This window comes from Gobius niger (genome assembly GCF_951799975.1).
Source record: "Gobius niger genome assembly, chromosome: 15".
Taxonomy (NCBI): Eukaryota; Metazoa; Chordata; class Actinopteri; order Gobiiformes; family Gobiidae; genus Gobius; species Gobius niger.
Genome location: NC_136866.1, coordinates 4,404,465 through 4,415,685, shown reverse-complemented (window position 1 = coordinate 4,415,685; position 11,221 = coordinate 4,404,465). Strand labels below are relative to the sequence as shown.

The 11,221-nt window shown below is 42.6% G+C and overlaps 1 protein-coding gene across 1 annotated transcript in view; it reads left to right on the top strand.

Moving 5' to 3' along the window:
* The first annotated feature begins 1,026 nt into the window (after positions 1-1,026).
* LOC306974533 (thrombomodulin-like) overlaps positions 1,027-11,221 on the top strand; it is a 29,936-nt gene continuing 19,741 nt past the window's right edge. The window contains exon 1 of the mRNA XM_079571821.1: positions 1,027-1,036. The gene's annotated coding sequence lies outside the window, so the exon portion shown is untranslated. The remainder of the gene's footprint in view (positions 1,037-11,221) is intronic.

Sequence of the window (11,221 nt, the reverse complement as noted above, 5' to 3'; positions counted from 1 at the left end):
AGACTCTTCTTTGTGCCTTTGTAAGACTGTTGTTTTCAAGTACTTTTGGTTGCTTCTGACAGTCATCACAGTGGAAAATCAAAATATATTTAAGCTCATTATTATGAAAGATAGTCTTATTAAATGTTAATTATCTGTGGTGTATGAGTGAGTGGTTTGGTGAGATCGACCACAGACCAGACTAGTATGTGCATTACATACAAAGAGTGACTCAGAAATGCAGTGTGAATGGTCTTAACCCCTTAACCCCCCTCCAGTTCAGCTTTAATGTGTTGTTGTTGCTTTTACAACGGTATTTAGTGTCGCTCTTTTGCCGTGTGGGCTAAAGCAGAGACGTCCAAACTTTTCTTCATCTAGAGCGCGATATTGAAGCCTATATAGTGAGGAGGGCCACAGCGGTTTCCTGTTCCCCACACCTTTAATTTGGCTCTGGAAAACGATGCCAGCTCTTTTTTGCAATAAAATGTCAGATTTTAAAGGGAAGGGAATGTTATTTGTGTAGCGCTCTGCATATGACACAAGTCACACCCAAAGCGCTTCACACTTGAAACCACCTCCATGCTGACGGTGGTGAGCCACATTAGCAGCCACAGTTTCCCCTGGGGGAAAGCGAGGCTGCTCACATCTGCGCCAACGGTCCCTCCGACCACCACCAACCACTCACACATAGGTATTGGGTGAAGTGTCTTGCCCAAGGACACAATGACAGTCTGCACCTGCAGGAGCCGGGATTTGAACCCCCGACCTTCCGATCATGAGACGACCCGCTCTACCATCTGCGCCACTGTCGCTCGCACTAAGGGATTATACAGAGTTAAAAAATGTTAAAAATAAGTATTCTCCTCCCCCTACATGTTCCAGCCATGTCCTCATGTGTAGAATGAGCTCAGACCTGTTCACCACAACTGCCTCTAAAATCCTGCACTGTCACTCAAAACGGTGTTAAAGCAAAATGGACTTTTTCAAGCTTTACATCATGTTATTATGTCATTCCCTCATTAAAAACATGCCTGAAGTGTTGCCTCGGCACATTCACGTATTTCTGAGTAATCTGTAAAAACTCTGATGGCGGCCATTTTAGGGATAGGTTTGCCTGAGTCCTCCTAGGAACGCCCCCACCTCCTGGATACGCCTCCGAGCTTTCGTCACCAACCGAGTAACCAACCACTGCTCCTCAGCAGAACCCCCTCCCCACTGATGCCACAGACAGCGTGTGGAGGGGGCGTGTCGGAAAGGGTCAGAGGTTCTTAAAGAGACAGAGGCCTATTTCAAGACATTCACTACAGCCATTTTGAGAGAGACATTTTATACAAGGCAGTTATTCTAATTTACTGCATTCACAGACCAACAGAAGGCTTGGTCATCATTGTTGTGTGTTGTAGACTGGTGCTATGTGATTGAAAAAAGCACAATACCCCCTCTTTAATATAGAACTGAGACCTGAGGTGGCAGTAGTGAGCACAAAATGACCAACTTGCATCTAGTCTCTTTAAAGTCTGGTCTTTGTGAGTGCCCTCAGTCCCGCAAAACGACCAAAGATGTTGATAGCATTTGGCCTCTCCCAATATATTCCTATAGCTCCAAACGGGTGTGAAGTTGGCAGCTACCACGCTCTTTCATGCACAAAGACCAGACAGGTACGTATTAACTCGTCTAACACATCACAGTATGGATTGCTTGCCAAGTCAATAAGACTCCTGAGAGCCACCAAAAATTAATCAGAGGGCCGGCACCCCTGTCTTATCAGTCTAAACAGATGCATTGTTGAAGAGAAGCTTTTATATTAGATATACAACCACCCTAATAAAGCCCTAATACATAATCAGCTATATCTGCACTTTCTATTTACATAGACAAGAACGACAACTTTTCAATCAACTTCTGAGATTCTCATCACTCTAACGTCTCAATTACTTCTCAACAATCAAAATGAAGTTGTGTTTGTTATGTAAAAATATATACAGTATCTATACTGTATACAGGATGGAGCAGTGCTGTAGAGGCAGGTTATATTCGGTGTCAGTTTCCGCTGGGTGAACCAGGTCAAACATGTTAAGTGAGAGCAGATGGTCGTCATGTGACTTCAGCCCGACGCCTCGCTCGCTCCTCTCCACACCGGGAGAGAGCGTGTGTGTTTGTGCACGAATGATTTGTTATAGATACTTGAGTCTTTATTTTAATGGAATGTGGAGGGCTGGACTCTTCTGACGAGCGGTTCTGAAAAGCAGCCGAACAAAGACAAAACCAACGCTGTGTTTAAATCATAGGCGTTTCGTAAGAAGTGTGAAAAGGCCGCATCGCTTCTGTGTTTGGCCGGTTAAATTCAGTTGTGGCATCAATGTGGGATCAAATCGCATACAGTGAATTGCATGACCTGTTTTATTACATACTGTATGTGAACTCCAAGATACTGGCACAAGATAGAATGCCTGGCTTCTGACAGGTGGTTTTCAGTGATGTAGAATTCCCTAATGCTAACGTAAATTAAGCTTTTATCTCCGTTTTGTTACAAATGGGGAGAACAGTAGCTCTAAATCAAGTATCTCACCTTAAGAATCCCACCATCACACTCATTACACCGCAAAAAGTAATTAACTAGATCAGTATAAACATCTCAATTTGAGCACAATAATCCAAATTTTAGTTGTTTTGACTAGTTAAGAAGTTCTTGGGCATTTGTCCCAGATTATTTCACTTGTTCTGAGATGTTTCTGACTCGTTTCAATACATTTCGTCCTTATTTCAGGTCATTTTCTTTGCCAATGGGGTAAGAAAATTGGTCTTATCTCATTGGCAATTTTACTTTCTTATTTCAAGCGAGATTTACCTCAGAACTGGTCTGAAATGTCCTCAAACAAGCAAAGTAAACTTGGTCCGATCTGGAAAAGTGTCTAAATGAGTGAAAACCGCTCAAAACAAGATACATTTCCTCAATTGAAGTCATTTAAGCCAATGCTTGATATTCACTTTTTGCAGTGTAAGCTTTCAAAACTTTAGCACTTTTCTGGCAAAAACAAAGATAAGTCTGCAGTTCTACAGAAAAACATGGACAACTGCTCATACCAAGAGCGTTAATCGAATTGTATTTACTACAGCGGAAAATCTGTCTATGAAAAAAAAGTCTTTCCAACCGAAGAGTTATACTTCCTCTGAGTATTTTTGCCTTTGCCAAAAATACCTGAGGAAATGAGTGATGAGGACACACACCGCTCACACTGGTCACTCATCATCCGCATCCTCCAACTCCCCTGTCAAAGATCCACGTGATTAATTTTCCATTGCGAGTTATTTTTCAATTAAACGTGAGTGAGGCCGCTTTCACAACATTTCAAAACTGCGCTGTGTGTTTCTGCCAGTTTTGTTGTGAAACTTGGACAGGTTTCAACGTGAGCTCATCTTCGGATGAATTTCAACTCTCATCATTGGTTTTCTCCTTGTTTGTGTCATAGCAACTTCTTTTTAACAAATTATTGTCAGAACACCCAGTGCGCCACGGACTGTCAAAGCACAGTGCTGTAATGGAGTCCTCACTGTGTAATGCTTGGAGTCGTTGGGTGGCACAGATTGGGCGTGTGAATGAACTCTTAGTCATGCATTAAGACTGTACAAAGCCTGGAAATAATCAGTCTAAAAGAATTTCCTCTGCATGATAGACGTTGTTCCCCTACGGAGATACGGTGAGGAGCTCGGAGTAACTGCTCCTCCACACGGAGAGTGAGCTTGTGTGGCACCTCAGACACAGAAGATGCACTGCTGGAGTGGCCCCAAATATTACATTATGTGTTTATTTGATAGGGACAAGTATGTGCGATTAACATGTAGCATACAGCTAAGAAATAGCAAAGGATGGATGGATGTCGTACAAACCATGCACGACAAATGCTCTCTCAAATCTAGTTTTCCCTGTAAAGAAAAACAAAAAACCAAGGCACTCATCCATCATCTATTTACATTTAAAAATAATAATGATAATACATTTTATTTGTAATGCACTTTATATTTGACACCAAATCTCAAAGTGCTACAGTGGACAGCATAGTTAAAAACAAAACATTATAAAGTACAACACAACATGTATTAAAAGACAGGACTAAAAAACCAAAGCATTAGCTGTTAAGGGAAGACACTCTGTCATGGTACGAGGTGGTGCGAAGAAAATAAAAACCCAAAATGCAGGACTGCAACAAAAACTGGCAATGTTTAATAAACGATGAAAACCAAAATGACAAAACTGAAACAGACCGGGGCTGACATAGACAATGACGCGACAAAGGACAAGGGAAACACAGGGGTATAAATACAAGAGGAAACGGGGCACAGGTGAAACACATCAGGGCGGGGCAGGCAGGTAACGAGGGAAGTAAAGCAAAATCACAAGGACAGAACACATGTCAAAATAAAACAGGACAAGACCAAAGACAAAACATACCAAAACAGAGGAACAAAAGACAAATCATGACACACTCCAGGCAAAACTCAATTTTTTCAGTTTTCAGGTTTTGGGCCAAATTGGTCTCTGAACATGTAAGCTTTCACCCGGAAACAGAAAATATGCCTAATCTTCACAATAACATGTTTAAATATTGCGCTGATTCAATGTTCCCCCATAGACTTGTATGGGACAATGCAATTTCAACGGCCTTTTTCTCAAAACACATTTTTCTGTCATTGTGGCGACACTATGTCCACGTCAGTCGGACCTAAAGACTTCAAATTTTCCAGCCTTGGACTGAACAATATTTTGAAGATTTTTTCAGAGGGATTTTTTTATTATTTAATCCCTTAAGCCCCATTTATTGAGTTTTGGATGTCAAAAAAATAAGGCGAAAATTAAATTTTTACAAAATTTTCCACTAAAAAAAAACTAAACAAGAAATCCTAAATTCCCTCTGAGAAAGTCTTGGCAACTCATTTATCAATAAAATGAAGCCATAAATCTGAATGTAGCTCGCCATGTATTTTTTCCCCACATTTATGCCAGTGATCGACAGCAAAAGTTTCAAATTTATATCTGTGAATACACATTTTTTCCCTATTCACCTGCAGTGTCTTGCCTTAAAATAAGCTTTTGTAAAAAGGTGGGTTCCTTTTTTAAATGCGTCCACCGTCTGTGGGGCCCTGAGGTGGTCTGGGAGGGCGTTCCACAGGCAGGGAGCAGCGGCTTCAAAGGCCCTGCCGCCCATAGTTTTGAGCCGTGTCCTGGGCATGACTGGACGGTGCTGTTGTCCTGACCGGGTCCTGGTTGAGGTGTGTGGTGTGAGCAGTTCGGTGAGGTAAGTGGGGGCCACACCGTGCAGACAGTGATGCCTTGTATTGTATGCGGGACTGAAGGGGAGCCAGTGCAGTGTACGGAGGATGGGGGTGATGTGCTCGTGTTGTCGCCCCCTCATCAGGATCCTGGCAGCGCCGTTTTGAACATACTGGAGCTTTTGGAGGCTCCTGTAGTCCAGCCTGGAGGAGACAAAAGCATGAAAAAGCCTTTATTGTGCTGGCCTGGTAAACTATAAAATCTTTAAAATATATTGCTGGTTTCTTCCACGGGTATCGGCTCCAACAAGCCTTTGTCAAGAAGCTGTATCTGTGTTTACTTATCTATTTTCTTTTCCAGCTTGTTTCATGTGAAGGGGAACAGCAGCTCCACTCCAAGCTACGTCTGAGATAGAACCTAAAGTCGGAATCTTAAAGAGGGGGTATTATGCTTTTTTCAGCCACATAGCACCAGTCTATAGCACACTACAATGATGACCAAACCTTCTGTTGGTCTGTCAATGCAGTAAATTAGAATAACTGCCTTGTATAAAATTGCTCTTTCAAAATGGCGGAAGCAAATGACTTGAAATAGGCCCCTGTCTCTTTAAGAACCTCTGACCCTTTCCGACACGCCCCCTCCACACACTGTCAACACTGCGCTCGTTGCGCTCGTTGTCTCAACAGTATTGAAACTACGATCGGTGCATTTTAATTTTTATTGTTGGAAAGGAGCTACTGTTTATCACTTTGTGAACAATGGCCACACAGGATATTATTTGGAGACGAACCTTCCACACCGGACGCTTGGAAGGGGCTCTTCACTGAAAAATAACTGCTGTTTGGAGGCTTCTCTTTGCATCTGCCATGCCCTATGGATCTCTAACTATACCCCCATGGACGACACCAGGATCTGCAGGAGCCCATACGATTCAAAAGACGGACATTATCTGTGCAGGTGGACAATGGTTTTTCGAGGTTACCCGTTAGCTTGTTATAATCGACTACAGCTCATTGTTGATGAAAAGTCTGCAATAAACCACAAATGTGTAAAGCCAGGCTCATTGTGTGATCATCGTAAAGGCTGCTTCGAGTAGTTGCTGCTTTATTGACGTTATTTGTGCATAATATGCTGCCTGTTTTCAATGAATGTTGTGAAGGCGAAGGTTGTTAGCTTGTCGCGGCTAATGGTGCCTTAGCTCCGGGAGAAACCACTCGGCTACGACACACTGCAGATGAAATGTGAGCAATAAACTACAAAATCAACAAGCCAGGCTCCGTGTGTGATCGTCATAAAGGCTGCTTCAAGCAGTTGCCTGTTTTAGTGACGTTTTCAATGCATAATATGCTGCTTGTATTCAGTGAATTTTCCCGTTAGCTTGTCGCGGCTAGCTTGTTAGCTCTGGGAAAAAACCACTCGGCTATGACCCATTGTAGATGAAATGTGAGCAATAAACTTCCAAATCAACAAGCCTGGCTCCGTGTGTGATCATTGTTAAACGGTTCTTTATGTGTGTGGTGGTTTTATTGACTTTATTTGTGCATATTTCTCGTTTTCACGTGATGACTCGAGGTTTAGCTTAGCATTAGCTTTCTCCGGAGGCTCTGTGCATCATCAAGGCCCAGCGCAGAACCAGACACTGAAATAAGTGTTCTTGTCACCGGTTTTAATCCTGGGTGTTTCGGTAACAGAAACACTGATGTGTGTCTTTGTAAAAGTCTGCTGTGGCTCCGGTCCACAACACATGAAGCTAATCCTCCATGATGACTCTGTTTACATCTTAGGGCTAGACACTGCGGGGAGGGGGTTCTGCTGAGGAGCAGTGGTTGGTTACTCGGCTGGTGACGAAAGGTCGGAGGCGTATCCTGGAGGTCGAGGGCGTTTCCTGAAGGAATCAGGCGTTTTATCCCTAAAATGGCCGCCATCAGAGTTTTTACAGATTACTCGAAAATACGTGAATGTGCTAAGGCAACACTTCAGGCATGTTTTCAATGAGGGAATGACTTAATAACATGATGTAAAGCTTGAAAAAGTCGATTTTGCATAATACCCCCCCTTTAAAGTAATTTGCTCACTTGATTATGAACCTCTTTACTTTCAAGTATAAGGCTCCATTGGATTAGATTCAGACAATAACACACAGGTGGATACAGTGAGAGGGAAAAAGAATGTGAACCCTCTGGAATGTCTTACATTTCTGCCTAAATTGGTCATAAAATATGGTGTGATCTTTATTAAAACCACAAGAATGAGCAAACAGTGGTTGCTTAATCTAATTACACCCAAACAATTATGGTGCCATATTTTTATTGGCCATAACATGTAAACATCCACAGGACAGTGTGGAATAAGTAAGTGAACCCTTGTATTTAATAGCTGTTTGACCCTCCTTTGGCAGCGATAACTGCGTTTTCTGTACAATGATGAATCTTGGACCATTGCTCTTTACAAAACTGCTGCAGTTCAGTGAGATTCCTGGGTTCACTTACTTATTCCACGCTGTCCTGTGAATGTTTACATGTTATGGCCAATAAAAATATGATAACATGTAATTGTTTGGGTGGTATTAGATGAAGCAGACACTATTTGCTAATTGTTGTGAATCCAATAAAGATCAGACCACATTTTATGACCAATTTAGGCAGAAATGTATGAAATTCCAAGGGTTTACATACTTTTTCCTCCCACTGTGTACAATACCCTTACTCCATGGCACTAACAAAATCATAAAAATAAACTGACTGAAGTGTTGTCTTTTATTTGATTCACTTAAAGACACAATATTTCAGTAACACATCATCATAATCTGTGCCACATCTGCTAATCTGGACACATGATTTTTTTTTTTTCCCCCACACTGCCACGTTTTATTGCACTCTAAAGCACATGCAGCTGTTTTAAGCGGACAGATGTGCCCCTGCTCCTAACACATCTGGGGGATCACTGAGGATATACCGTGAGCAGGACACAGTGAGGGCTGCTACTGTGTCCGGGGCATGAGCTCGTACATCCAGGCGTATAAGAGTGTCAGGAGGAAGTCGTAAAGCAAACGGATGTGCAAGAAGCTCACGGAGATTTACAGCAGCGTAAGTGTGATCTATGGATTTACACTTGGCCTGTAGAACGAACACTGCTAATCTGTGCAGTGCTTCACGCTCACTGCTGTGCGAACGATCCACAACGACCCTGTTAATAGGGCTCAAAAATGGATGTCTGTTTTGTTTGTCAGATGATGATTCACTGATTTACTGAGAGTTTATCATCTTTCACTCCTTAGATGTAACTGCACGTTTACTCTGCTTAGAGAGCTCATTACAGTCATTAGCGCCGACTGTGAGTGAGGGGAGGCTCCTTCAGGCTGAGGTCTGGATGAACTCCAGGATCTCTTGATGGACAAACAGTGGAATGCCCTGAGATTACAGGCACTGGCGCCACTTAATCATATTAATGTTGTAAATCTGTTTTACGACATGTGTGTCACTTGGGTTAACGGTTTTTAATTGTTGTGTAATTATACTTGTGGATGCGAGGCGACCTTGAGTGTTTCGAAAGGCGCCTAAGAAATAAAATGCATTATTATTATTATTATTATTAGAGATCAGAAATGTGTCATTCTACAACCAACTCCCAGTCAGTGTAATGGAAAATCAATGGAGAGTGAAAATGTAAAAGATTCATGGCGCTGAAGTGTGTTTGATGTACACACTGGAGTTGAAGAAAGTGCGGGTTGGATTGATTTGATTCATAAAATATCACTGACCCGGCGGTTAAAGGAGTCGCTTTCTTCTGCAGTAACCCCATGGACATTGGTACCTGCTTGTCTTTTTCCCATAACATTGTTAAATCTTTGCTATTTATCTGGGAAGGGCTACAACCACAATTTAAAGGGACCGGCCACCGTTTTTTTTCCCCCATACTGAGATATGTTCTTACCTGAGCTTAGATACGTACCTGTCTGGTCTGTGTGCGTGGGAGCTTCCAACTTCACCTCCGTTTGGAGCTATAGGAATATGCTGGGAGAGCCCAAATGCTAACAACATCTTTGGTCGGAGGAACCCTGCATTCTGGAATCTGAGGACTGGACGGTCTGTGATCTTGAGGGATCCTTCTGCCCTGGGTCTCTATAGCCTGTCCGTCCATGGGAGTGGATCTCTCCTTCTGTGGTTCTCCCCAAGGTTTCTCTTTTCTCCTGCCGGGTTTTTTTGAGTTTTTCCTTGCCGCGCTGGAGAGTCTAAGGACGGGGGACGCCCACGCCGCTCGTCGCTACCTCCTATTGGACATTATATTTGCCTGGATTCACCTGAGCTTTTAATTGTCATATTTATTGCTCTGTTTTATTGCCTTGATGTTTGGTGCAGCTGTGAGGCGACTTCTGTTGTGATATTGGGCTATACAAAACCATTAAACTTGAAACTTGAACTTGGTCGTTTTGCATGACTGATGGCCCGCACAAAGACCAGACACAATTTCTGCACAATTTACAATAATACAAATCACGAATACAACGTTTGTACATGCCTCTTACCCCCCACTTTAACTGAGCTCATTTTCTCCTCCTTCTTGACTGGAGCTTAGGCCAGAGTAACGCATTCATGCCACATTTTTGAGACGTTTTTGTCGCTTTTTTTGGTTGCTTTTTCATCGCTTTTTTTTATTGTATTATCGTTGCTTTTCCGGTACGTTTTTGTTGCTGTTTTGTGGCTTTTTCATCTCTTTTCTGTCTGTTTTTGTCGCTTGTCTATTATGTTATTCTTGCTTTTCCTGCACATTTTTGTTGCTATACTTTATGGCGCTTTCATCGCTATTTTACAGTTTTTTTTTTCCAAAAAGCTGTTACATTTTAAATATACTTGGTTCAGGTGGAGGCTAAAGATTCATTATGCAACTTTTTTATAGGGGAAAAAAGTTGATATTTGTATGCATTTGACCCTTGTCGTGACCCAGTGGCTGTATGAGTGGTCAGCACGGCGCCTTTACTCTCCATCACAGTGGTCTCTAGGACGCTCCAGGATCAATTGTTTCCAAGTTTTTCAGAAAACCTACAAAACAATAGATCCTGGAGCGTTGTAGAGACCACTGTGAGGGAAAGTAAAGGCGCCATGCTGACCCGTCATACATCCGCAGGGTCACTAAGGTCAAATACGCACAAACATCAGCTTCTTTTTAAGGGAGAAAAACTGAGAAAATGCACACTTAATAGTATTAGTATAGTATAGCTACTCAGAAAATAAGTGTGTGAATAAATTCTAAAACACTCCGTACCGTTGACACAGCCCTAGCGTCAGTCCAAAGTCCGTGGTATTCTAATAATGCTCCTGACTTGAGCCCCTTCCTGAGCCTACAGGGGGAGTCTGAGGTATGCAGCCCCCTCTGCGCGTGGATTAAGATCCGCATTCAAGTCCGGGCCGTAGCTATGTAAACCATGCGCCTCTGCTGTTTTACATGAGCCCACTTTGTGCGGACATTGGGAAAGCTTGCACGGAGGGGAGTCACCCTCAAAGTTACGTAAGACCTGAGCAAGACGGGACCTTGGCTCGGGTACAATGAAGACGTTCATGGAGGCAGAACGTGATTACTGGGGTGTTGTTTCGGAAAAAAGGGAAAGCCTGAATTTGCTGCTTTGAAAACACAGGCATTTTGTGTGTCGAGCGTTTTTTAGGAGCTAACAGGAATCTCGTGATGCCGACCGGTCGAGGTCACCCAGAAGGCACTGTTTGGGCTGAATGTGGCTTTGGTTTGACTAACACAATTTGAATTCTGTGATAGAAGTGACAGAAGGTGGTTAATCAGGTTAGGATGACCAGATACCATTGCCTAAATACATACCTGCAAGTCTGATAGACAGAGCCGTGAATTATTACTCTACTCTGCAAAAAGTGGATTCTAAGCAAGTAAAAAGAAGAAAAGAGTTCTTATTTTTTCCCTAAAAAGTAATAATGTTTTGCCGAGCAAAGTTTTCTTGAGAAAAATCTA